The sequence below is a fragment of the Mesoplodon bidens genome (assembly GCF_964165515.1).
Source record: "Mesoplodon bidens genome assembly, chromosome: 7".
Lineage (NCBI taxonomy): Eukaryota > Metazoa > Chordata > Mammalia > Artiodactyla > Ziphiidae > Mesoplodon > Mesoplodon bidens.
Genome location: NC_138164.1, coordinates 101,146,854 through 101,173,321, shown reverse-complemented (window position 1 = coordinate 101,173,321; position 26,468 = coordinate 101,146,854). Strand labels below are relative to the sequence as shown.

Sequence of the window (26,468 nt, the reverse complement as noted above, 5' to 3'; positions counted from 1 at the left end):
ACGGAGATGGAGTTTGATGGGCTGTCAGTTCCTGCCATCAGGCTCTGACTTGAGTGGGCTTTTAGAGGGCAGGAGGGGTGGCCCCAGTGAGATGCTGAGAAGTCTGCAGGGGGGCCAGGCTCTGGGGCCCCCTCCTCTGCCTACCCAGGCAAAGCTGTTCTCCAGGGTCTGATCCGGCTTCAGCTGGCTCTCTGGCTCTCTGGCATTTAAGGGGCATAATAAATATGGCAGCTCATAAACGGGCTACCTGTATTTATTATGTACCACATTCATTAGAGATTACATCTAATGGGTGGCTTATGGAGTGCTGGGCTCCCAGATGAGTGCAATAAAAGGGGATGTGTGTCCTGGAAAGAGCCTCTGACAACCTCAAAGGTGAAGCAGGTAGAAAAAGAGATGATGTGAGCTGGAGGGTGGATGGAGACAGGGAAGCCCGGGCGTCAGCTCCAGGGCAGGGTGGACAGAGGGCTTCGGAGCCTGACAGAGGATCACATCCCAGTTGCTTAGCTGGTGGCCTGGGGCAACTTCTTGAACTGCATACATCCGAGTTTCCTTTTCTTTAAAATTAGTATAAAAAAATAATGCCTTTCTCATAATGTATGGAAAATACTGAGAACAGAGCTTGGTGCATGGTAGATGATACAGCAACAGCGAGTAGCAGCTGGCTGCCCTTGAGTTCTTACTATGTGCCAAGGAACATGCACAATCTCATTGCATCCTTGTAAGGCTCCTGGATGTAGGTTATGTCATTTCCCTTTTTTCAGGCGAGGGAACTGAGCTTCAGAGAGATGGAATCACTTGTCTTAGGTCACACAGCATAGAAGTGCCTGAACCAGGATTTGAACCCATGTCTGTCTTAATCTGGAGCCACAACTCTTAATCATCATTTTCAATGAATGCTAATTCCCTCGCCCCATTCATCCATTTTCCTCCAAAATTCAGGCCCGTCTTCACACCTCTTATGCCATTTTATTTCCCAGTGGCCAGAGAGACGGCCTCCTGCGTCATCGCCCACGGCCAGGCTAAAACCAAAAGACCAACAACTGCCAGCTCCACCAGCCACAGGGGCTCCTGAAAATGGGGACACACCTCCACGGCCAATTGGCCAGACAAAAGTGACAGACACATGGCACCTCCAATCGCTGCCTGGATCTGGGTGTTAGCTCCACCCACCCACGGAGCCTTGGCCCATCACCACGCAGTTCCCTAATTTACTTCTAAAGAGAGTAGAACATAGTCTCTGCAAGGCGGATTGAGAAGAAACTGCAGCCCATGGAGGTACAAAGGCTTGGCTGTTCCTCAAAAAAGATGTTCGAAAGGCACTTATGAAGGAGACGGAGGGGGCGGGTCTCTGCTAAATGGAAAGGCCATGCCCTCCCTGGGGCCAGGGGTGAAAGGCCCACTGAGGTTTCCCCATTCCACGGAGCCCACTGGGTCCCGGAGGGGAGGGTGGCAGTGACGGTGGGGCTTCAGGGTCACACGGGTCCTGGCTCCACCACCTTCTAGCCCCGGGGCCAGTGGACAAATCACGTAAGCTCCCTGGGCCTTTGCTTTCGTGTCTGCAGAATGGGGCCAGGAATGCTGACCTGCTCAGGAAATCAGAGGACTGAGGATTAAATGATAAATAACGTATGTAGGGCTCATGCCAGGCCTGACACACGGCGGTTCCTCCCCTTCCATCCTTGCCCTGCTCTCTCAGACCCTGAGAGGGGAGGACTCTGATCCGGAGGATTTCTGCTCAGGGAGGAGGAGTGTGGTCAGTGGTTTTCATACTGGGTTCCCCGAGGCTAGCAATCCCCTAAAGCCATTTTCAGGATTTCAAGTAACACTTCAGAAATCATCCCCTCCCCACCAGCTGGCTCAAGGGACAAGTGTCTTGGGTTTTGGAGCCATTAAACCACTCCAGGGTGGGAACCCTATTTGTCAATGTTGTTCAGAAGCTCTAACTGCTAGGTATGGATGACTCGGCAGTACATGAACTAGGGAGAAAGGTATACTTCGTAAATGATGACTTGGTAAAGGCAGTGCTGTTTGACTGATAAAATCTTTTAAATCTTGGGGCCCAGAGAGATGAAATGTAGGGGTCAGCATCACAGGCAAACTTGCCCTCGTGTGAATTCAGATCCCACAGTCTCAGGGAAAGCAGTTCAGGTGCTGTGGGTCCAGCTGTCCTTCCATGTGGGCGCCTGCCCCAGGGTGAGCCTGGGTGGGAGCCGTGGACTTGCTGCCATGGCTCTCATGGTCTCAAGACACCTGTGCCCTTCAAAGCACCCGCCCCCCACCCCCTGCCCCTGGCCTCTGAGGGTTGGTGCTTACAGATGGGTGCTTTATCATTCAACGTGACCCCAGATGCCACTGACTGTTTCATGTATAACAAAGCCAGGTGTTTAAGGGCTTTAAGGGGAACGTTTACGTGACACTACTGTTTGTGTAAGCACTGATTTAGAATCCAGCCCTTGTATAACTTATGTCACCAGCATTTCAATAAAAGAAGTTCTTGGCCATTGAAAAGGTAAGGCAGCACTGATCTGGCCCAACACCCTCACCGTGGAAATGTGAAAACCAAGGCTGTGAAAGGGAAGGGGAGAGTGGCCAAGTTACAAAACCATTTAGTGAGGGATCTGGGCCTGGAGCCCTGTTTCTTGAAGCCCAGGCTACTCTCCACACTCAATATTTTACTTATTTATTTTGGTAGCACACTCCTTCCCTTGTTAGAATGTATGCTTAGAAAGGCATGGACTTGCTTTGTTCACTGCCATATTCTTAGTGTCCAGAGCAGTGCCTGGCATATGTGGGTCCTCCATTCCTATGTCTGAATGAATGAATAAATGCAGGAAGAGTGGGAAAAGAGAAAACAGACACAGAACAGTAGAGACTCAGCAAATCAGAGAAACAGACAAAGTCAGAAAGAGAGGGAAAGATGGAGAAAGACTGAAGGAGAGAGACAGGGAAAGAGAGACAGAAGAAGAGATACGGGAAGGGACAGACAGACAGACTGAGAAAGGTCTGCTGGGGAGACAGGGTGGTACCAGGGGATGGCACAGGGGTGCACAGGGACGGGGAAGGGAGAGCAATTGCTGACCTGTCACCTGGGCAGTTCTGATGTCAGCGGGACAGTCTCTTGGTCGAGGGGTTCCTGTATATTTCCTTTATTGGCCCAGCTTGTCCTATAAGCGAAAATATTCAATTATTCTAGGAAACTGATAAGGAGCTGCTTATGAACCCCCGACCCCCCTTCGGACACACACGTTCTGGGCCAGTGCCTTGCTGATCTGGGCCCGTTAGCGCTAATGAAAAGCTCTCAGCACCTGGGGCACTCCGGCTGGGGAGGCCCGCACTCCATACCCGCCTTCTGCCCAGATGGCAGCTCCCGGGTGCCCTTGCTGGGGCCACATGGGGAACCACATCTTCAAGAGACTTGTGGTTTCTGGCACGGGCTTCAGCTCTGCTGACACGCTACTGCACGTGGCTGATGAATGGGGAGGAGTGGGTGGGTGTGGTGGCCCATACAACTGGATGCCCCCTGGATGCCCCCTGGGCATCTGCACTGATGCCTCAGCACAGAGAGTGCTGGCAGAGTGCCATAAATCAAACACCCTCCCCAGAAACTCTGACTCCCAGGGGAGAGAAATTTAATGCTGGAAAGGGTTCCTGAGGCTTTGCCTAAGGATTTGCCAGAAGGCTCCTTTCCTCATTTCCACTGCCAGCTCCCAGCAGTGGGAATCAGGGTGTGATTTCAGCAGTCAAACGGGCCCAGATGGAGACTCCTGTTCTGTCACATGTGTGGGGGATTCCGTAGCCGGCTCCTGCTCAAACACTGGGCTAGAGGACATTTCCAGGGGAAATCTGAGGTCTGGGGGAGCTTGGGCTGCAGTGGGCCTTCCCATGGGCAGGAAGGGGGAATTTCTGCGTCTTGGGCACCTGTTCAGATTTCTTCCCATTCTCAGCAGTGGTGGGGATGAGGGGCGGTAGGTGAAAGATTCCTCTCCCTCCCTCCCTCCATCCCTCCATCCTTCCCTCCCTCCATCCATCCACCCATCTGCTCAGCAACTCCTACTGTGCACTGGGTGCTGTGTTAGGAAAAGGAGATACAAACAAGCAGGAACTCAACACTTGGGTGGCAGTCGGGGTAGGAGATTGGGGGAGGCAAGGGAAGGGACGACAATAGGGCTGGGGACCCACAGGAAGGAGGACAAACTCTCCACTGGTGTAACTCCACTGGGGGCAGTTAGGGAGTTTTCACCGGGAAGGGGATGGTGCAGGGGAGTAAATTTTGAGGGAGTGTAGAGGTGGGGATGGGCAGAGGGGGGGAAAGGCAGGAGAAGGGGCCCTCCTGAGAGCTCTCTGAGGCCCCAGGAACTGGTACCCCACTCCTGTTTAGCCTAAACATACACACGTGGCAAGTTCTTCAACTGCCTGCCTCAGTATCTGCTGTATGGCTTTGGGCTATATGATTACATGCGTGAGCTCATTGAATGCCAAGAACAACCCTAGGAAGTAGATATCATACCATCACCTCCATTTTACAATGGGGAAACCGAGACCTGGAGAAGGAAGTGACTTGTCCATCATCACACAGCTAGTAAGGGATGGACCAAGAATCCACACCCAGCAGTCAGAATCAAAACTAGCTTTCATGGAAAGGGCTGCATTCACTCACATGATTATGGTGAAGCCTCAAGACAGATCTGCAAGGTGGACTATTGCCCCATTTTATGGAAGGAAACTGAGGCTTAATTGTGGCAAAGCTGTTGCATCCTCTTGAGATTCGAGGCTCTTTCTAAAACTCCAGGCAAGATGTTAGAAAAACTGTGTTGGGGGCCAGGAGGGGGGAAGAGGGCAGAAACCCAGCCCCATCTGAACAGTGACAGATCCCCTGAAATTGATCCCGGGGGTGTGGGGAAGGGAGGACACTGTCACTACCAGGCAGGACGCTGCCGCCTGGGTGGACATCTCGGGGGAAAAGCCCCCGGGGTCTAGGCAAGGCCCAAGGAGCTCTGGGCTGGAACTCTATCCAGGGATGGCTCACAGGGCAAGATGAAGCCATCTCAGGGTCCTTCCTAGAGCTCAGGTTTCTGTGGCCTAAGGAATGGAAGCCCCAATGTCTAGTTCAGGAGATGCACCCCACACCCAGCCCCAGGGCTCAGGGAAGCAGGGAGGGGGTCATAGTTTTCTCTTACCCCCGTTTTTCCCCTGCCCCATCCCAGCCCTGGTGCCCCAAAAGCACCATTCTCTGCCCAGCATCTCAGGCTGGTGGTCGTCTTGAATGTGACACAAACCACCTTCCTCTGGACACTGAGGCTGGGATGAGAGGCCTGGGTGATGCAGAAGGTTCACTCAGGGGCGGGGAGGAGGTGCTGAACTCCGTGTGAATCTCCAGCGTCTCCTCACCTCCTCTCCACCAGGATGCCCCCTCCCTGATTGTTTTCTGACCCAGTGAAGATCTGCACTAAGGGGAAGCTGGGAAAGGATGGCCTGGGAGATGCCTGCCTGCTCAGCCATCACCACTGCTTCTGCACAGCCTGGGACGGCACCTGCCTTGGCCAGCACCCTGGAGACCTTCAGAAAGTCACTACTCTCCCTGAGACGCTAGGTTCTCCTCTGAAAACTGTGATTCTCAATTTTGAAGGCAAAGGTGGTTGTAAGAATTCATGAAGTGAAGTGCTATGATGTGAAAACCGTTGGAAAACACTTGGAAACACTGTTCCCATCGGGAGTTATTCTTATCAGCATCCTCATATGTTGAAAATAGGTGGATGCCCAAACCATGTTCACTGGTTATCAGTGGAGGTGGGTGTGGGGCAGACCATGGACATCTGGCTTGGTCAGAATGGATATAAATATCTTTCCTTTAAATGGCTCCAAAGTCAAATTAGTTGCTCCAATTTTGTGATAATTGAGCCTAATAATAACTAGTAGTATTGAGCATTTACCATGTACCAGACTCTGCTAAGCATTTCTCCTGCATCCTCTTATTTAATCTTCACCTAGGAGGTAGGTATCATTATTATCCCATTTTACAGATGAGGAAACTGAGGCTCAGTGATTATAATTAACTGGCCTGGATTCATTCATATGCTTAGTAAGACCACCTGGCCATGAATCAGGCCTAAGTCTGCTAGACTCCAAACCAGAGCACCTGATAAGACATTGATCCATGGACATGGCACAAGAGAGAGGACGCCAGAAAGAGGGAGTGCTATGCCTCGGTCTCCAAAGTTTCCAACCCAGTGCTGCTCTGCCCTGAATCAGGCAACCAGACAGCGTCCCAGGGAGCTGGCTAGCATCCTCCCCCCTGACAGCTGGAGGCCTTTGGGGGATGACCCCATCCTGCCATCCCTTGACAGATGGGAGCCCTGAGGCCCAGAGAGGGGCAGAGACGGTGTGAGGTCACGCAGCACGGCTGCATTCTCTTCTGCAGGCCCCTGCCTGGGCCAGACAGCTTTATTAATCTTGTCTCTCCCACTGCCCCAGATGGCGGCTCAGTCCCATCTGCATAGAGCAGGCCCAGGAGGGGTTCTCTCATTAAGAAGAACAGCTCAGTTCATAAATCACTCCTTTTACTTTCACTGCCCCCAGGCCCCGGGCATGCTTTCTGGAGAGAGAGAAGAGAAGGCAGGTGGACAGGGACGATGGAGAAGCCCCCATCGGAGGAAGCAAATGTAGATCTGGGCTGGAGGGAGCCGAGAAACGTCTTGTCTGCACTCTGGCCAGGTGAGGGCGCTGTGGTGCAGGGTAGAGCCTCAGGGGGTCCCAGGGGAGCGGCCTCACCTGGGTCCCAACCAGTACCGGCTCTGCCCCCAACAAGCTGTAAGACGTGGGCCAGCTTCCTCACCACCTGAGCCTCCATCTCTCCATCTGTGAGATGGGCATTCTCAGATCTAACTCCCAGGGTCATTGCGTGTATTGAGAGATGGTGCAGGAAAAAGCACTTGAGCGGCTGTACATCCAGTTCCTTCCTTCCTGTGCATGCCAGGCACCTGCTAGTGCCAGCACTGGGCTGGGTCCAAGGCACAGAGACCAGCGGCTTCCATCCCTCAAGGACTCACTAGAGCCTACTGAGAATTAATAACCTGGTACTCAAAGAGGAGTGTGAACAGCCACATCAACCAAGGGCATGCCGGGCAGGAAGGGAAACAAGTGCTGACTGCAGGGGGAGCCTAGAAGCTGGGGGGCCTGTGTGTGGAGGACAGGGCAGGGACCGACATTTACTGAGCCTCAGTGAATACTGCAAGGCATTGTGTTATGGGCATTTACCTATAATGATCCTCCAAAGAGATCTGCAAATTATCAATAGATAAATAACCATCATTCCCTTTTACAGAAGAGGAAACTAAGGCTCCAAGGGGCTAGAAAGGCCCCAGAGCCAGAACTGACCCAGGTTTGCCTGACTCTAAGACGCAAGTGTTCCTTCATCAGGACTTGGGGCTGAGGCTTGTCAGAATAACGATGATTCTTGTCATCAGGTTCCAAGCTGAGGGGGGGAGAACTTATTTGCTTGCTGGCGGTGCCTGCTGAGCCTCATCCCAAGATACACAGTCTCATAAACCAGCAATTGGCCCGAAATCCTGGCGTGCCTGGTGATAGCACGGACACGGGGACATGGACACAGCTGATGGGGGATAACATCTAATTAGGCTCCTGGGGGCAGAGCCTGTGGTGGATGTAGCGGATCCTAAATGACAGCCTTCCCCGGCCTCCACACTGTAAGCAGAGTGGCTGCAGTGTCTGGCAAAGCAGAGTCTCTAGTCTGTGAGCAGAACCAGGTCTGGGCACTGCGTGTTCCTGCCGCAAGCCCTCTCCTCTGCCATCAGAGAATCTTCAAAGAAGGAATCCTTAGTGAGGGCTGACTCCATCTCTCTTTTTTCACACTGGGGGATGCTGAGGGCCAGAGAGTGGAAGGGTCTGGCCCAAAGTCACACAGCAGCGCCAGAACCAGGAACTCCTGACTTTAAGCCCACTGCTCTTCCCACCACTCAAGGCAGCCCCCTAAGACGAACATCTTCATTTATTTTGACTTCTGAAAGCATTTTACACACATTATTTTATCGAATCCTCCCAACCACCCCAGGAGGTAGGCACTCTTGTTTTATACATGAGGAAACTGAGGCTCAGAGAGATGAAATCCCTGGCCCAAGGTTGGAGAAATTGCTGGGACAAAGTAGGATTCCCATCCTTCTGCCCTGGCCATCCTGCAGAGGTGTGGCCCTGGGGACTCTGGGTTACTGGTCCCCAGAGTGACCCTTGCCACAATCCTTGCCCCTTGCCCCATGGACCTGGACTGGACTCAAGCCACAGAAGGCGCTCATCCCCGACACTTCCTGGGATGGGTCCATGGCTCCATCCTCCTGCCTTTGCACTGAGATGGCCCATTTGCAAAGGCCTCTGGGAAGGCTCTGCACCTTCTACCAAAAGCTGGTGGGCAACCTGGCTGCTTCCATGGGATCCAGAGAGTGTCCACCCCGCGGCCTCTCTGGATCAGCAAAGAACAAGCTCCCTCCCAGCCAACCGTTATTCTGTGGCAATTTATATCAGAAAACACTTCATTCATTTTTATGTTCTTTCATTCATTCCCCATTTAGTGACGAGCACCCTTGGCCTTTGGGGGGAACCCACAGCCCTGGGGGACCTGGGTCTGGGGGATCTTCCAGTAGACTGTCTCTGTGGCTCCTCCTGTGCTGGGAAGTGTCACTGTGTCCCCAGCCTCCAGGCAGCCCTCTCCCCGACGTGGGTTCTCCGCCCAGCCTGGCACAAGAAGCGGTGACTTCTGGCAACACCTCTGCTTCACCTGGCTGAGTCTGTCTCTTTATTCTCCAGCGTGCCTCCTGGAAGCTTTTGTTCGTCTTTATGCTAACCAGAGCCTGCAGCTAGTTATCTCTTACTGTATACCTGGCCTTGAACTAACAGCATACAGATCCTCACAAGAACCCTAGGACGTGGGTCTTCTCCCCACTGACCTGTGATTGAACCAGGCTCAGAGACGGTGAGCGGCCTGCCTCAGGTCACTCAGCCAGGCTGCAGGGGTCCCCTGGCCTGATCCCAGAGCTGAGCTCTTAGCAAGGGTCTCTCACTTTTCCCCCAACCCTACATAAAATAAAATACATAGGATTAAACAAATTATATTAAAATATGGTTATGAGAATACTTAAAAAACATTGTAATATGCAAATACTTCTTTATCAACTCATTAAATTCAAGATCTAGTGATAGATTTGATAACTATTGAAATCTGCAACAGTTTTGGGGTGACATGAAAGTATCTGCTTCTATATATTGGTGGCAACATTACAAGTACAGCTAATGGGGCTATGGCTTGTTGCCTGTCATCATAGTTGGAGGAAATGCTCAATTTCAGTTAAATGTTAGTGAAAGCAGAGATATAATCCTCTCCCCCAAGTTCACCGATTCCTCCAGTTCCATGTCATCCATGGACCCTGGGATAGGCACTCCTGCCTTAGACATAGTTCATCCCTGACAGTAACGCCCCACCCCATCTGTGGCTCATCAATCCATTTGTCACTCACAATCTCCATCCCTCCCCACACAGAGGATGCCCTTTCCCCTCAGCCCCCACCCCCAGCAGAGGGGCAGAAAGTTTACAGCAGGAGCAAAGGGGACCATAGGGGCAGGGAAGAGGAAGGGTGTCAGAATCCTAAACTGATCATAGCCACACGTGGCCACCTTCCTGCTCAGGGCAGGAATAGCCAGCTTGGGTGGAAGTGGAGGCCAGGGAGCCAGCCAGTCTGAGAAGCCCCTGGGGAGTTTGTTAAGCCCTCGAACTTCCAGGTTCCAGCCCTGAGATTTGGATTCTATGGCCTCAAGGAGGGGCCTACTCGTTGGTCTTTCCTTCTGATCCATCCCTGGGGGGGCAGGCTACACTGTCAGGTTCAAAGACCTCAAGGTGAGAACCCCCCTGAGGTCTATCTGGAAGGCCAGGGCTCCAAGCAGGCTGAAAATCATGGTCCCCAAATCTAGGAGGGTAATCATGGAACCAGCCAATGGCTGTCTGCCAGTCAGATGCCCAGCGTCCCTCCCCCATCACCCTGGGCAGCCAGAGCCCAGGTTCTCCGACATGACCCAGCATCCAGCATGTGGCTTAGGGCCTCCTCCCAGCCTCCTGTCTTCCGCCTTCCCTCCAAGGGAAGAAAGCTGGACAATGATTCCACACCACTGGCCTCCTGCTGGGACCAGCCAGGGCGTGTCTGGAGTGTCTGGAGTGGAGATTTTAATTCTCTGGAAACCCTCCTGCCTCTGGAGAGAGCCTGGGGCTGGGGAGAAAGTCAGCAGTCTTTTCTGTTTCCCCCAGGGGTTTGAGATGGAATAAAATATAGGAAAGGAGGTGCTTTGTGAACTAAAGAGCAGAGTCCAGGTGGAGATCAGAAGGAACTTGCAGGACTGGCCTCGTCCCCTCGGGCTTACTTCCTAAGGGGGCACTCACAGGATGAAGTGGAGGAGGGAATAGGCCATCCTTATGGTTCGCTGGTGTATCTGTGCTGGCTGGAAAGGGAGGCTGCCCGAGAAAGTGACTCAGAGTCACCCTCATCCTGCAGCCAAGGAGACTGGCGTCCAGAGGGGAAGGGACTTGAAGCAGAGTCAAGGGCACACAGCAGAGTCAGGGCTGGACGGCACAGTCCAGACTCCTAGCCTGGGTGCTCCCTGCCACACGCTGGGGGCCGGCCTCAAAACGCATCCCAGGCAACGCCAGGCCCCTGGGAAAGGTGAGTGTGGATTCAGCGGCTGCAGCCACTGTATACTCACACCAGGATTGGAGGGGACAGGGACAGGGAACACTGGATGTATCCTCAGCACTTACTATTGCTGGCAGACCTTCTCCACCAGATATAAGCCTTTGGTGGCCAGGGCTGTGTCTCCCACTTCCTCTGAGTCCCCTCAGGGCACACAGTGGGTACTGGATGGAATATTATCAATATAATAACTGCTCCTGCTTTGCGTGGGCCAGGAGCCATGCTGAGCACTGTTCCAACATCATCTGATATGGGTGAATTATCCCCAAGTTACCCGGGAGTACACGGAGGCCTAGGGAAGTTGAGCAAGTTTCCCCCAGTGGCCCAGCTGGTGAGAGCAGAAGTGGGGTTCAGACCCCAATCCAGACAACAGGCCCACAAGACGGAAGCAGGTGAAGAGAACAGGCTGGCAGGCACAAGTCCTGGATTCAAGTCCAGACTCTTGAAAACTGGGGAGAAGCCTGCCCTTTCTCTGACCCTCGAGTCCTCTGGCTGTTTCCCACGGTGACTGCATCTATAAGCCCCGGTGGGGAGCAGAAGCCCCCAGCCCTCCCTCCCACTCGCTCTTGCTTCCCACGGTTCATCCTTCTTAGGGCTGGAGCAGCAGGAGACCCTTTGAAAGACTTGGTAATCCATCCCAAAATATGCAGGGCTGTTGCTGGGGCAACCTGGCTGCCACACAGCCCAATTTAAATATTTAATGGCTTCGCGGGTATTAAGGGGCCCTGGGAACTGGGTGGGAAAGGGCACAGGTCTGAACCGGGGTAAGGGGGCGGGGAGCCCGGGCAGCTCCTGCCAGAGCAACCCCCTCCCCCACGAGCCCCATCAGAGAAGGGTGCCTAGGGCTCCTGCCTTCTGTTGCTGTGCTTAGTGTCTGAAAGGATAAAACAGGAACCCAGGCAGTGGGTGAGACATGGAATTCCAGTGCAGGGGTATTGGGAGGGGAGAGGGTCCAGGGAAATCTCTGTTGCAGGTGGACTGTTTTTCTTAAGTGCCTACAGTGCAGCGGACACTATGCTAAGGTCTTACATTCTCTCCTTTGAGCCTCACTATAATCCTATGAGGCAGGCATACTATTGTTCCCAATTTACAGCTGAGAACCGGGATCAGAGAGGTGAAGTGACTTGCCCAAGGCCACACAGCTGCTGAGTGGCAAACTTGAATCTAAGGCCGGGTGGCTCCACAGCCAGTGCTCTTTTAGCTACATCTATCAGGAGCCAGGCAAGAAACATCGCTGATAGCTAATACCTGTAACAGCAGGCATGTATGAAGTCCTTTCTAAGGGCCAGGCACTGTGCTAAGGGCTTTACAGGCTCTAATTCACTTAATCTTCACCACTACCCTGTGAGGGAGGCACCCCCATTTTACAGATGTGGAAACTGAGGCCTTGAGAAGGGAAGTCAGAAACCAAGATCACAGGGAAGTGGGGAAGCCTGTATTCCAGCCTCAGCAGGACACTCCAGAGAGGGTATTCTTCATCTAGTTCTTAGCCCAAATTTAGAAAGTTGTATAACAAGAACAACAACAAATAAATAAAGATCAAATTTAAAATCCTTTTTCACCCTGGTGCTTTGTCCACATCCTCCCAAGATGCATAGGGCGGCAAAAGGAAATCCTTCCAACTACTTAGTAATAATGATGAGTCGCCTTGAGGTTTTTTGGCTTCAGCAACTTGCTCTACACACAAGACATGGGCACATGGACAACAATGTAGACACAGCCTTGCAGACACACAGACACATGCATAGACAAACGTATAATACACAGACACTCGTACAGACATCCAGACAGATATAGGTACACACATAGGTACTTACACGGGCACACACACGCACACAGATGTGGCCTCTGGTTGCTTTCTGCCTGATTGAACTGACTATAGTGTCAGGAGAAAGATAGAAAAGACATCCAAAGTCATTTGGCAAATGCCTCTGCCAACCTCAAGACTATTTTAAACGGCCAAACTGATCTGATCTTATTATTTTTTTTTTTAAAGAAGATGTTGGGGGTAGGAGTTTATTAATTAATTTATTTATTTTTGCTGTGTTGGGTCTTCATTTCTGTGCGAGGGCTTTCTCTAGTTGTGGCAAGCGGGGGCCACTCTTCATCCCGGTGCACGGGCCTCTCACTGTCGCGGCCTCTCTTGTTGCGGAGCACAGGCTCCAGACGCGCAGGCTCAGTAGTTGTGGCTCACGGGCCTAGCTGCTCCGCGGCATGTGGGATCCTCCCAGATCAGGGCTCGAACCCGTGTCCCCTGCATTGGCAGGTAGATTCTCAACCACTGCACCACTTGGGAAGCCCTGATCTTATTCTTAAAGATCTTCAGGAAGGAGGACAATCCCCATAACCTCATTCTGATGTCTCCTCCTGAAGTAGGGAAGTTCTTCCTGGCGTCTAACCAAATTCCCTCCTGCTTTACATTAATTACAATGCAACTCTTGACATCAATACTCTGCTTTACAGCTCCCAAAGCCCTCCTGTTTTTATGCACTTGCTTGATCCTCATAGCCATCCAGCAAGGCAAGCAGAGCAGAGGTGACTATAGTATTTTATGGGGAGTAGGGCCCAGAGAAGTTAAGGAGCTTGCCTGAGATGACACAGCTCCCGTTGGAGCTGGGCTTCAACCCAGGTATATGCTGCTGATTTCACGGCTCCTTGAACTACACCAGGTGCTATCAATGTCCCATGGATTTCACTTTGTCTTCTCCTGTCTGTAATGAGCCTCCTTGGATCTCAGCCTGTCAGTGTTTAGCGAGGGGACTGGCCCTGGCTCACATCCCTCCTGCCTGAGTGATGCCCTGGTGCAGCATGGCGGATGGGGGCGTCTCAAAGTTGGGTGATCCCGGAGTTCCCCCACGCAGAGGCAACCGCATCCTCCCTCCCCAGAAAGGAGTTTTCCTGTGCTGAGAGCAGACTGGTGAGGCTGTCCTCTCCTTCTCAGAGCATCCTCCACCCCATGGCAGGCTCCCTCCACTCCCCAGGGACCAGGAACTGTCCCCAGAGCAGAACCAAGCCCCGCCCCGAGCCTTACGCCCACAGGGCGCACTGCCCCACTTACATTTGCTTGGTAGTAAATATTAGAGACACTGGGTCTTCCCAGGGCAACTGCAATTCATTCTAGTCACCTGGCCCGAATTAGGGAGGCCACAACCCCTTGCCATAAGAGGAATGACTACAGGTATTTGGAGCTCGAGTTAAGGAGGAAAAACAATGGAAAAGCAGAGAGACCGTGACTGAGAGTCCTGCCTGGCTTGAGAAGATCCTGAGAGGAAATGAATCAAAAGGAAGACCTGGGGCTGGGGCCTGAGTAGACGAACAGGCAGGAGTCAGAGAGACCTGTTTTCTTTCCTCCCCATAAAAAATCACCCCAGCTGCTCCTAGGAGCCCTGAAGAAAGATGTGGGCAGGGGTGGGGGTAGGGAAAGGGCTAGGCTTAGACAGAGACAGGAACCGGGCTCAGACAAAGAGAGTGCTTCATCCTTCCACAGAAGCCTGTTCACCAGCGCCACCAAACATCAGTGATTTACAGGCCAGGAAGGATGCTGGCGGTCCCACCAGGAAGCCGCAGGGATAAGCAAGTATTTGGATCTTACAGAGCCCCAGGAGAGAATTTCTATTTCCTTCTGACAAAATAATAACTAATAATAAAAAATAAAACTTCTCCAGGCCTTGGTTTCTCCATCTGTAGAATGGGGCAGAAAGCCCCACCTTGTTCATCTAATGGGCCAGTAGTGTCTGGGCAGCCGTGGGCAGCCTGCCTGCTGCAGGCTTGGCCCCTCTCTGAGGCTCTAGTGGATGACAGGTGACCCATGCAGAGCACATTACAAGCCAAGGATATGCCCTTGGATTAGTCTGCTGTGCCTGGAAGGCCTCTTCTCTTCTCTGCTGAGGCCCAATAGCAGTTAGAAGGGGCAGGGAGTCTGGTGTGCAGTTTGGGTGGATCTGAGCCAGTCATGGCTTCTGCATCCCTGGGGAGGGTATGGTAGTGGTGATCAGAGTTAACACTTACAGAGTGCTTACTATGTGTCAGGCGCCGTTCTAAATGCTTTGTATCTATTAACCTTTAATTCACAATAATCTATGAAGTGGGTACAATTAGTATGCTCATTTTACAGATGAGGAAACCGAGGCACAGAGAAGTAAATTAACTTGCCCTGAGTCACACAGCTGTTAGGCTGGCATTTGAACCCGGGCAGGTAGTTCCAGCATCTGGGCTTAGAGGGTGTCCAAGATGTCCCGAAGCTTGTGGGGCAAACGATGGAGCTCTCCAGAATTAGGAAACCCACTAAAAAAGAGTGTTGCAGTGGGAACTGGGGGCTCAGGGTCTGGAACTTGCTCTGCTGCTAACTAACCATGTGACATAGAGCAAGTTACTTGCCACCCGCCGGCCTCCGGGGCTTCTCTCAGAGGCAGCTTGCAGAGTGGCCAAAGGCATCAGAATGTCTGGGTGGAAGTGTCTCCCCGACTCGCTACCTCCGTGGCCTTGGCCCCTCTGGGCCTCAACGAACGTGCGATCTTGCAGGTCCTGTGAACATGGATGGGACTGTGCTGCCACGGAAAGCTCTAGAAGTGGAAGCTTTTGTTGTTCATTTGGAAGCCGCGCCTTTTGCTCATCCACAGTTTCGTGGCTCCCAGCACCAATGCTGAGCAAACACCTGGGTGTCATTGGCTCCACTTTGGGTGGAGAGTACTCATTTACTGTCCTCTTAGAAATGGAAATGGTGGCCTGAATATTTGATGAGCAGACCTCATCATTTTAAAATGTAAATACAGCCCAGTCTGTAGCCTCCAGAGCTAAATGTCAGCAAAATAAAGGGGTCGGAGCTTAAGAAGGCCCCGATGAAACAAGGACACTGGGGGAGGAAGGCAGGTGGTCTCGCCCCTTGTGAACGCCGATCTTAGGGTGTGTGGGGTGTGTCTGAGCGTGGCGGTGAAGGAGGCCACACAGCCACTCACACGCGTTTCAGCTGCCCTGCAGAGCACACAGAGCAATGGTGCCACTTGCCTGTGTGTCCCCTATTTTGTCAGGGACAGGGTGCTCAGAAGAGGGCTATCAGAGGGGACTTCAGGCCAGGCTCCAATCAGGCAAATTGGTACTTTTTCTGCAACCCCAGAGGATATAAGGATAAAAGGTCCAGGGATCTGGATTCGGTTTTGGACTTCACGGCTACCAGCTGGCTCTGTGGCTGGACTAAGCCCCCTCTCTCTGTCTCGGGTCCTGAGTGCCAGGCTTCCCCTCTGCCTCTCCATCTCCGAGCCTCAACTCCGTCTGCGCTCTCTCCCCTCTCTGAATGCAAGTGCACATGTGTGCACACACAGAGACATACACACACACTACTGTGACCACTTCCTGCAGGGGTGGAAGGTTACCAGCTTATGGCGGCTGGAAACATTTTCTCTTAAACCCCACCTCATCGGGGGCCTGGACGTAGATCCCCTAGCCCTACTCTGGGAGTGTGAGCCCCAGCGGGCAGTGGCCACGTTTACTTTAGAGGATCTGCACGTGTGAACCATTGTACAAAGCCTGCTTGCCCAAGGCAGCCTCAGGACCACTGGGGGAGCCTCCTTGCTGAGAAAAGGAAGAACGTGGCAGGTGTTTCATTTCCCCATGGCTGCCCAAAAATTAAGAAAGAGGAAAACTCAGCAAGTTCAAGGGGCAAGGTTGGGGTTTCCCAGGGACCCCACAGGGATGGGGAGGGGGGTGGGTGTACAGAGCAGGCTTTAGGATGAGGCCATCCTGGGCTCCAGTCTGAGCCTAACCCCAGGCGCTCATGTGACCTTGAGCAAGCACCTCTGAGCTCCTCGAAGGTGACTCCAGAGCCACCAGGTCCCTGACCGGTTGTGCAGACCTGGGTCACATCCAGGCAGACCTAGGCAGCAGGGCTGCACCGGGAGCTAAGGTGAGTGTTGGCCAGATAGTTCTGAATTTTGCCTCAGGCCATTACTCCAGCAATTGTCTCTTCCTGGGTGTAATTCTGAACAGTAAATGTTATTGGAAAACAGATCCTGTGGGAAACATTTTCTGTAGAGGCCTCATACTGGACTTTCCAAGGTCAATGTTCCAGTAAGAGATAAGCCCAAAGAAAATCCTGGAGCCATTACCCGAGTGAGGCAATGGGGGTGGGGATAAGCCACCTCCTAGCTGTGCCCTGGGGCAACCAGTGCCTCCCAGTCAATTGGGATGAATGAAATATGGAGTATGCTTAGAACAGGGCCTCTGTGAAGGCCCACTCACATTGCTGGGCCCTGGGTGGAGAATATATATTTTCACATACATCCCACTGAAGGTTTCTGACAACTTTGCAAGGTATAATATCCTTGGTTCATAGAGGAGAAAACTAGGATGAAGACCCTGAAGGATTTAGGATTAAGGCTGACTTGTGTGCATTCTAAAGCCCAGGGCTGTGCCCTTCTCTCTGCTACTTTTCAGTTACCTCACACCACTTTAAGGTCCCCTTTCCCTCCAAAATATGGACTTAGGGATCCTTTGCCTGACTTCATCAGTGATGATCAAAGAAACCCTTTCTTCCCAGGATGTCTTGTCCTTGTCACGAGGTTATACTTGCCCAGCTGCTCCTGGAGGGGACTGGCCCTCAGGGGTGGTGGCAGGGGTCTGAGAAGCCAGGACCTGGGAAGGAGGGACCCCGCCCTCATCTGAGGAACCAGTTCACCGGGAGAGAACAAACAATAAGAACGTGTTGCACATCTACAGAGCTGCATGGGCCACACTCGGTTCTCACTGGCTCTTGCAACCCTATGTGGTAGATGCTCTTATTACCCCCATTTTCCAGCTGTGACAACTGAGGCTCAGAGAGGTTAAGTCACTTGCTCAAGGCCACACAGCTAGAAAGCAGCAGGGCTGCTCCAGAGCCTAGGCTTGTAACAACAGCCTGACACTGTCCGGTCTCCCATCTGTGGTAGCAGGAGCCCTAGGCCTGTTGGAGAAGGACTGACAGCCAGAGCCTCCAGTCTGCAGGCCCATCCCTCTAGGGCCACCAGGTGTATGTGGGGCCTGCAGTCTGCTGCCCCCAACCAGAGTGGAGTGGTGTCCTGGTGGATGGGCTGTCACGGAGGACTCCGTCACTTTCCCATCTTAGAGAACGTCAAGGCTTGAGGGGCCCCCGAGGTCCTAGAGTCTGTCTCTTTCATGTTAAAGATGATAGCTCTGAGGACCTGCCCCCAGTCACAGAGCATATTCTGAAGGGCTTCAGCATTATGTGCTGGCTTCAGATGGTTTCGCCCTCTTCAGTTCACTTCTCAGGGGGGCTGTGGCCAGCTGCAGAGTCGCAGAGGTGACACTCGGGTTGGGCCCCAACTCCCAAAAAGTCCCAGGGAGGGAACACTTCCCATGTTCTATGTGCTTTGGCTGCCCTCTCATTTAATCCTCATGTCACTATTAGTATCCCTATTTACAGATGAGATGGGGTCCCAGGGAAGAGACACCCCTTCCCCAGGGTCACAAAGCTTGGAGGAAGAGAAGCTGTGGTCCTCTGCCTTGAGGCCACTGGCAGGGAGTAGGGGTGTCTGCATAACCACTAGCCAGCACAGGACAGCTTCCAGCTCTGTCCTCCGGACCTGAGACTGAAGCTGCCTGGCTGCCCCACTTCCTGGTATTCATGCTACATATCTTGGAGTTCATTTGGAGGAAGGGGACAAAGCTTATGAAGGTGCATTGCAGTGGCCGCCTTGGGGGCTCTTCTGGCACAGGTACCGTCGGGGTGCCTTTGGGTTGGGTTTTGATTGCACACAGCTTGCCAGAGATGGAGCCTCCCTGCCCTGGGACCAGGACAGCTCTTGTCCAGTCAGAGGAGGAAGAAAGCTAAGACAGGAGTTATCCCTCACCAACAGCAGAGAGGCTGCCACTCATTCCTGACCAGAGACAACTTGTCTCTGGGTTTCCAGAGGATAATGGGACACCTTCATCCTTCCCCCTGTCATTCTGGCCTCCAGGTACTAACTAACCACGGGGGTCCAGAAACAACCAGCTCTGGTTGAAGGAATCGTCTACCCCCCAGTCATTTACTTACCCCCATCGCATCCTCACAACAGCTTACGAGGCCCCACACACTTCGCTGAGCTCATCTCTGACTACCCACCTCCTCCCTCACCCCACTCCAGCCAGCTCTAGCCACACCGATCTCTTCCACATGGTAAGCACATGTCTACCTCAGGGCCTTTGCACCTGCTGGTCCTTCTGCCTGGGACTCTCTCTCCCTCTGATATTCCACCAGGCATATTCCTTCACTTCATTCAGGTCTCTGATCAAATTCCTCAGGGAGATCTTCCCTGACCACCCCTAACCCTGCTTCCCAACAACCTCATAGAGTTCCTCTCCCCAGTCACGTCTATTCCCTTGTTGTTGACACTTATCTCCAACAAAGTTCTCTTCCAGTTATTTTTCTTCTGCCTCCTTCCCTTGAATGCAGGAAGGCAGCAACTTTGTCTGCCTGGTTCATTGCTGAATCCCAGCATCTGGTACAGTACCTGCCACAGAGTGAGTGCTCAATGGACGTTTGGGGGAGGAAGGAAAGAAGGAAGGGAGGGAAGGAGGAATCAATCTCTGCATGGCCTCTTTCACACATTTCTGATTTAACTCTTGCTAAAACGCTATCAGAAGATGAAGGACCAGCTACAGAATTTGTGGGGCCCAGTAAAAATGAGGCGTCTCTTATTCAAAAGTTATTAGGACTTTCAAGATGGCAGCAGCAGAGCATTAAACCAAATGCAAGGCTCTGTGCCACTGCCCAGGTTGCACACCTGTGAAGCTGGCCCTGAGGAGGTGTTATTACCATTTCCACTGTGCTGCTCAGGGATGGGAGGATCAGAGAGGTGTAGTGACTTGCCCAACGTCACACAGCATTATGCTATGGCTTAGAACCTCACAAACTCTCCCTCCTCAGTTTCTGCAGTGGCTATAGAAGGAATCCTGTTATCCCCACTCATCTGGAAATCTGGGGGCCCAGCCCAGAGAAGAAAGTGGGAGAGCATAATTGCCTGGAAACCTCCTGTTTCACCTCACGTATTCATGCCATCTATATAAATTTTTTCATTTGATTGCAAAGTATATCCACAGTTGTTTTAATATAAAAATAAGGTATTGGGCTTCCCTGGTGGCTCAGTGGTTGAGAGTCCGCCTGCCTATGCAGGGGACACGGGTTCGTGCCCCGGTCCGGGAAGATCCCACATACCGCAGAGCAGCTGGGCCCGTGAGCCATGGCCGCTAAGCCTGCGTGTCCGGAGCCTGTGCTCCACAATGGGAGAGGCCACAACAGTGAGAGGCCCGCGTACCACACACACACACACACACTATATATATGTATATATATATATATATATATATATATATATATAAGGTATTAATCTTCCAAATCTTTGAGTGTATTGATGTTCCATTAGGACACGCAGGGCTAATCCTGAGATTCTGTGTACCCCCTGGCTTGGGGAGGAGTACCCCAGGCCCTGTGAGTACCCACAACTCAGCTGAAAAAGCACCATCCTAGGTAGAAGATCCTAGCATAGGCTCAACAGCCAACACTGCACAATAAATATTAGTTTCATCACCTCACTCATTGCCTCCCTCCTGCTTGGTCCAAAGGGAACCTCCTCCAGGCTGGCCTCAGACTCAGATGGCAGAGAGCCTTGCACAGATCTCATTATTCCAACAGACGGGGGGGAGCCTCCCTCCTAGGGAAATGTGCCTCGGCCTGTTAACAGCAAGAGGAGAGCGTTATTACCCTGCTCAGCCAGCCAGGTTCACTTGCCATGCTAACTGGAACATGTAATGGTTTGTTAATACGGTCTAATCTGGGGAGGCCGGCGCACGGGGGTCTCTGGGGTCGGGGTATGGCACGGGATGGGGGCTTCCAGTGGTATCGCCAAAGAGGGCCGGGAACATGGCTGAAATGCTCTTTGGTTTTTGGTGTGTGCTTTGCAAAATGATGTCTTAATCCAGCATGCAAAGACTTGTAGTCTGTTGCGCTGCTGTGTGTGTGCGTATGTGTACGTGTATATGTGTGTGCACACAGTGAATATGAGGGCCGGCGGGCGTGTACACTGTGTGTACGTTCACGATGCCGGGTACAGGACTAAGAGATGGGGCGAGAGAATAGAACGCAGCTGAATCACACCTAAAGGCAGAAGCAGTGGTCTAATTTCGAGAACGCAAACAAAGACGTCTATTTTCCCATGACTAGCTCATCCAGCCGTATTAACACTAATTAGGAGGACTGGGAATTCCCTATAACTTCATAATTACTGTTAACAGACTTCACAGGGTCCATGAAGGAAATGGAACACCCTGTCCTGTTTTCATAGCCAAGGTGACGATGGTTGCGGTGGTCACTGTGTCCCCCTGCTCCATCCACAAGGCTCTGGGATTCCCCCAGGGACCCCAGATGCCCAGACTGCCCAGGATGACAGAGGCAGGTGGGCAGGGGCTCCACCGTGGGCTGCTTTAACTACATCACGTAGGTGAGGAGGGCCTGAGCAAGGCCTCTGGGGAAAAGTCGCTGGTGTGGGGGGCTGGGAGAAATGAGGCAGGAGTCCAAGGAAGATGTGGAGCTACTCAGGAAGAGACCTCAAGTTTGGCCTCGGACCTGGAGGTCGAGGAGTGAACAGACCACCCCACGCCGAGGCTGACCCACTGCTGCCAGCTCAGGCCAGCTGTCCTGGGCGCCCGCCCCGGCCCTGCCCACCCCCCTCGTAGCCCCTGATCATTAAGATGAACCATATTTTAAAGGTGGCGCCGAAGAGTTGGCAATATCACAGCAGTGACTTCACAGTGTCATTGGGCCCCTCCCCAGCCTGCAGCCAGACAGCTTAGGAAACCACAGTTAAGCCATTACGGGGAACCCCTCAGCTGCTTGGCAGCGGACAGCCACTTTTGCCAGCTGACAGGCGCAGGGGCTTCCCAGAAGCAGCAGTGCTGGTCCTTCCCACAAGCCTCATTCACGCTCACAAAGACCCTCCCCTGGCCTCCCCTCCTCGGCCCTGGCAGTCCCGCTGCAGGCGCTGACCTGTGAGGGGCCGCGGGGAGCAGGCGCCGGCGCTGTCCCGCTTCCCCGAGTGTCTGCCTGTGCGTCTGCTCCCACTGGTGTGATCTCCCCAGTCCCCACTCCCAGGAAACACTGTCCGTCTGTCCAGTGCTTGGAGCCTGGCTCCGCTTCCAGAAGACAGTTCTTTGTTCTTCCCTGTCTGCCTAGAATCTGAGATTCTCCATATATTAGGGAGTTTAAAGGCCCCTTTCTTAATCATATTAAAAAGGGCTAAAAACGGTATCAAATGTTAACTGCCTACTGGTGACTTTTTTTCTTTTATTCCTTATATTCAGGCGTTTTTTTTTTCTTACTAGGAACATGTATTATTCATATAATTAAAACAAATCATTGCAAAAGGGCCATTTAAACCTCACACTTTGAAGCTGCTGGGTCTTTGTGAGTATTGCAACCTGGGCCTGGAATACCTTTTCTTTTCTTCTCTGCCTGGAGAACTTCTTCTCACCCTTCAATGCCCCGCTTGATGTCTCCTCAGCCGTGAAGCCTTCCCCGATTTCTCCAGCATAGGCAGTGGTCCCTTCTGTTTCTTTTTTTTTTAAATTTTATTGAAGTAGAGTTAACTTACAATGTTGTGTTAATTTCTGCTGCACAGCTAAGTGACTCAGTTATTTACACACACACACATATATATATATATATATTCTATTTCATATACTTTCCCATTATGGTTTATCACAGGATATTGAATATAGTTCCCTGTGCTATACGTAGGACCTTATTGTTTATCCATCCTATATATATGTGTTTGCTTCTGCTAACGTTCTGTTTATTTCTGAGTCCCTCATTTTGGAGATGAGAGGATGAGGCCCAGAGAGGGGCAGGGGCCTCCGCAGACCTCACAGCTAGGTCACGGGTGGTAAAGTTTGCACTAGAACCCAGAAGGGCTCCTTTTACAGCACGGGCAGTGGGGGAGGGGGAGGTCGGCGCAGGCACTAGTTGATTCTCAGTTCCCCCTTCCTTCCCTGGAGCCAGAGCCTGCCCTGTAGGAGAGATGGCCTTGACCTCCGTCTTTGTTCTCAGGAATGAGCCAGGGTGCTCCCAGCCTCCAGGGGCACAAAGCAGTGAAACACGGGGAGTAGAAGCGGAGAATGGTCCAGTTGTCATTCCACCAAGGGGACGGGGGACAGGAAGCACTGGGGCCTTTCCTCCCGCTCTGGACCCTGAGGCTGTGTCTGAAAGGCCACCCCATCAGGGCTTCCCTGCCCACCCGGCTCCTGCCCTGGGCCCCTCCCTGGCTGGTTGGTTGGAGGCCGGGCTCACACGGGGCCAGAACTTTGTTGCCTTGAGGCTGAATCTCAGCTTTGCCACTGAACGAAAGCTCTGATTTCACCTACTGGAGGCTTACATTACCAGAAATACTACTATTTCCTAAAACAAACTACCGTTTATTAAGCACTGCTGGGAACAGGGGCCTGGTTAGGTATTTTATACACACCACGGCTCATCATAACCACACTCTGAGGCGCGTATTATCACTCCCATTTTACAGGTGAAAAATTGAGGCTCACAGGGAATGAAACCACTTCCCCAAGGTCAAGAACTAGAAAGTGACTGAGCTGGGACTTGAGTCTAGATCTGTTTAGAGGTCAATAAGCCCGACTCCCAAGGTAGTCATATGGATTGGAGGAGATAATTGCACAGGCCAGCTGCTCTGCAGATAATAATGCACTGGACATTATAGTTTCTTCTCATTTTCCTTTCATAATGAGAGCGAGCCCTGGGGGGGAACTGGGCTGTGGAACCAGCTCGGCTGACGGTGGGTAGGGAGGCGAGACGTCTGGGGACCTGGCAGGAGAGGGCAGATCCCCTGGCGACCCCGAGCCCCGGAAGCCCCAGGGTCCAGATTCACTCCTAGACAGAGTATTGTTTCAGAGTAAATATTTTTTACCCTCCAGCTTAATCCAGACCAAGCTTATCTCCCCACTGAAAAGCCCACAGTCCAGAGAAAGTTAAGCCCATTGCTGCTTTCCTAACTGCAGGCTTGGAGCTCTGCTTGGGGACACCGTTCCCCTGGAAAAGCCTGATAAGTGGTCTGGTATTTGGCAGTGGCATCAGAGAGGCTGGCTCTGGGCTGGGGGGCCCCGTGGGGGAGAATGTAGGCTGGGGCACAGGAGCTGGTCCCCGAGGGGGTCCCCCTTCTGCATGGGGCCTGAGACCCCAGCCCCTGGGCAGATCTAGCTACAGTGGGGGTGGGGGAAATGAATCCTGCCCTCCTGTTTGATGCCAAGTCCCACTTGGCTGGAAAAGCAAAATGGGTCACTGGGCCACCAGACCCTTCCTTCTCTCCCAGTTACGAGATGTCTGTTTCCCTCCTGCTAAGAGGAAGACCTTTGAAGTGCAAGCAGAACTGGTTCTTGTTCAGACCAGAGTCTCTGACATCCACCACCAGCAGTTTCTCTAAAAAAGGGCCACTAGAGGAGAGAGGTCCAATCTGTTGAGGGCTGGGGATCCTCAAATGGTTCACGGAGCCAGCCCGGGTCAAACCCAGACAGGCCAGCCCTAGACCTGAAGGACAAACAATGTACCCACCCAGGCACCAAGTGTTCAACTAGTTCTCCAGTTGGTTCCCATCTCATCATTTTTCTCTTTCTCCCCTGGCTGTTTCTAGGATACCTGGGAAGAGAGGTGATTAGTGTCCAGGCTTTGCAATCAAGACAAACCTGGGTACGAATGCTTGCTCTGTTCTTGTCAGGTGACCTGGGGCAACTTAGCTGCCTTCTCTGTGCCTCAGTTTGCTTGTCTGTAAAATGGGATCACTAAGACTATCTCATAGTGTTGTAGGGTGGACCACATGAGATCATGAGTGTCCAACTCTCAGCCCAGTGCCTGACAAACGTAGCTCTCGTGTTGGCTCTGCCCAGGGTTAAAAAGAAAGGAGGTTTTGCTCAGAGGCAAAGGCACAAAAACCATTGACTTACCTGGGGCCAGATGGGCTCTTCTGCTTGAGAACCACCCTCTTCCCCACACCCAGGATACCTGGCTGCAGTCTCTGGTTGGAGGTGAAGGAGTTGGGGTAGACCTAACATTGGTTGAGAAACTATTGTATTTCCCACGCTGTGCTAGGCCCACCCGCTTTTTACAGATGAGGAAACTGAGGGCCCTGTGGTATGAAGGAGTTCGCCCAGGAGCGCACAGCGCCCGTGGTGAAGCAGGAGCGTGTTCTCATGCTTTCATACACGGCTCTCCCCCATCCCACTCGATGCCGCACCCCCCGGGGAAACAGGCGGGAGTGTCATCCCTATTCTGCAGGCATGGCTCTGAGGCCCAGAGAGGTCCCCCAGCTGACCTGAAGCAGTGAGTGGGGCTGGGATTAACCCAGCGATGCCGGTCTGGGAAGGCTCAGTTCACAGGAGCCCATTGAGGGGCTAATGCTGGTGTCTGTAAGTGGAGGCGTTCCAGCCCCATCATGGGCAGCCGCAACCTCCGGCCCCTGAACGATGCACCTGCTCGGAGGGCTCTAAGGAGCGGTACCTCCGTATCCAGGCAACAGGTGCATCCTTGGTCCTCTCCAAGTCACAGGCCTGCAAGTAAGGACAGTGTTCCCTGCAGACCTCCCTAAGTGGCTAATTTTCAGCTTTCCAGAAGGAAATAAACCATAAGGAATCCAGACTCCTTGCCCCCCCCCCCAGGCTTCTGGAGGCCGAGGACTTCCAGCCACATCTCCTTGCTGCCTGCTTAAGCCTTGCAAATGCGCCTCCAGGTATAGACCCTTCCAGGCTGTTTCCTTTTCCCCAAAGGACTTGCCTACTATGAGTCTGCATATTCTTCTTTCTGAAGCCATAAAGAAGAAGGCTACAGGACCCTGGAGATGCCACGCGATCCCCGGATTGTCACAGAACCAACCCCAGAAAATGTCTGGGACCTTCAGAAGCTGCCACAGTGCCCCTGGGAGTTTCCAGATCCCTGGGCTGTCACTGTGCACCAAGATCACACAGGTCCCTTGCTTGCCAGAAAAAATTCTGGGCCACCATATAGTTCCCTGAACTGGCACGGAACCCCTAGGTTGCCATGGGGGGTTGGGCTGCTCCAGGAAGTCTCGGTCATGTAGAAATCCTGTGATGTCAGAGACCCTGGGCCACCAAAGAACCCCTATGCTGTCACAGGACCGCTGGAAAATCTTAGAATGGACATTATCAGCTTATGAAGCTTCCAACAACCCCACACTCTCACTCTCAGCTCCTCATTCAGGCTGTTTTCCTACCTTCTTCCTGATCTCAGCTTAAATGTTTCCTTCTCCAGGAAGCCCTCTCTGGTGTCTCCCTGGGCCATGCTAGATACCACAGCACAGATGTCATGTCTTGAGCTCCATGACAGCTCCCTGGGTTCGCCCCATTAGAGCACTCAGCACTTGGTACTGCCACTACCTGCCCATGGGTCTGTCTCCTCCACCAGCCTGTGAACTCCTGGAGGGCAGGAGTTGAGCTCCCAGCACAGTCAGATGGCCCTTAATGAATATTACCTGAGTAAATAACTGTATGCTATTAATTTACTAGGCGCTTGACAGCTGTGTGACCTGGGGCAAGTCACTTCACCCCTCTGTGCCTCAGTCTCTTCATCGGCACAACTGGGGTACCAAGAATATCTATCTCATACGGCTGGTGTGAGGCTTAACTCAGCTATGTAAAGGACTTACAGAGAAAGCCTGGTATAGTAAGCATGAAATAAATAGA

The 26,468-nt window shown here is 52.5% G+C and overlaps 1 protein-coding gene across 2 annotated transcripts in view; it reads right to left on the bottom strand.

Annotated features, from left to right (window-relative positions):
• TSPAN18 (tetraspanin 18) overlaps positions 1-26,468 on the bottom strand; it is a 188,543-nt gene that overhangs the window by 25,747 nt on the left and 136,328 nt on the right. The window contains exons 1-2 of one of the 2 annotated variants that reach the window (XM_081241001.1): positions 20,306-20,323; positions 3,083-3,167 (exon numbers count right to left, since the gene is read on the bottom strand). The gene's annotated coding sequence lies outside the window, so the exon portion shown is untranslated. Of the gene's footprint in view, positions 1-3,082; positions 3,168-20,305; positions 20,324-26,468 lie in introns of those variants that run through there. The other variant, XM_081241000.1, reaches the window with a different exon arrangement.